The sequence below is a fragment of the Nicotiana attenuata genome, chromosome 2, assembly GCF_001879085.1.
Source record: "Nicotiana attenuata strain UT chromosome 2, NIATTr2, whole genome shotgun sequence".
Classification (NCBI taxonomy): Eukaryota; Viridiplantae; Streptophyta; class Magnoliopsida; order Solanales; family Solanaceae; genus Nicotiana; species Nicotiana attenuata.
The window spans coordinates 78240450-78241812 of NC_031990.1; the positions used below are offsets into that span (position 1 = coordinate 78240450).

The 1363-nt window shown below is 31.3% G+C and overlaps 1 long non-coding RNA gene across 1 annotated transcript; it reads left to right on the forward strand.

The window, feature by feature from the left end:
* Positions 1-1363, forward strand: LOC109223049. The gene is made up of 2 exons (XR_002067513.1): positions 1-136; positions 956-1363. It is a non-coding gene; the product is annotated as an uncharacterized LOC109223049 (long non-coding RNA).

The following is a 1363-nucleotide window of genomic DNA, read 5'->3' on the forward strand; positions in this document are numbered from 1 at the left end:
GATCTTCATTTGTCTTAGAATGTCAAATCCGAATAATTCGAAAAAATCAGTGTGAGTTTATTTACAGAGTCAGTGAAAAATATGGAGAGGAAAACTTATGGTCTTTTGTTTTGCCTTCTTATTTTGTTCGCCTCACGTAAGTCCCTATATTGTTTTTCTCTTTTACGTGAATTGATATTTAGAATAATGTTTATAATTTTACTTTAAAATGTTTCTTATACACTCTTTTATTATTTTGAATTATCCCATATTGCCGCTCACGTCTGTTATTACTCTTACCATGGTCCATGATATTTACATATCTTCTGTACAGATTAATACATTTCTTCTCTTTACTAACACTCAATACTCTCACGTTACTCAAACCTAATCTATCTTTTTTTTTACTACTAATATAGTTCCATATTTGTCGATTTTAATCTCGATATAAAGGATAAATCTTGGTCACTTTACTTGCTATAATAGTAAAGTCACCTTCGCTAGGTAATTTATTATTATAGTTGATAAACTTTAGAAATTTTATTGTTATAGTGGGTAAAATTTACTTATTTACTATGATAAAACTAGCTTTATGACTTGCTGTTATAATGGATGACATTTTGTGACTTTCCTGTTATACACTCCTCAAACCTCTCTATAATAACCTCGTTTGTTCTGAATATTATTGAATGTTATAGCGAAGTGCTGATATAGAGAACATATATTATAACATAGCATGAAAATTGGTTCCGAAAAAGCTTAGCTTTTATACTGAAGTGTTGTTATATATGAATGCTGTTATAGAGAGATCTAGCTGTAATAGATAGAGTTCAGTTACTTAATGATAAATTTGTAACTTTACTATTATATTGGTAAAAGTTAATTGACCATACGATGAAATCAACTTGCAATTTTGCATATTGATCTCAATTTTTTTTTTTTTTTTAAAAAAAATATTTTATTTTTATGGGTGCAGAAATGGCGATCCCACGAGTCGAGGGAAGAGTGTGCATCTCACAAAGCCATAAGTACAAAGGGCCTTGCCTAGGTGACCATAACTGCGCTGAAGTGTGCCGTGGCGAAGGCTTCACCGGCGGTGACTGCATTGGCTGGCAAAGAAAGTGCTTTTGCACTAGGTCTTGTTAATTAATTAAGTGCCATTTTCTTGACACTTAATTAATTCACTATCTTCTGTCTTTTGTTTTTGGGAATAAAAAGTTAGTAGGTAATGCTTGCATTGTAGCACTCTTACGGTTTATTTTGTTTGGTACGATGATGATATTAGTTGAGTTTCCTTAATTTATTTGGGATTGAGGCATAGTTATTATTGTTGCATTGTACCGTTCTTCATTTGGTAATTCAAGGGTTCTTTCTTTATTTCACA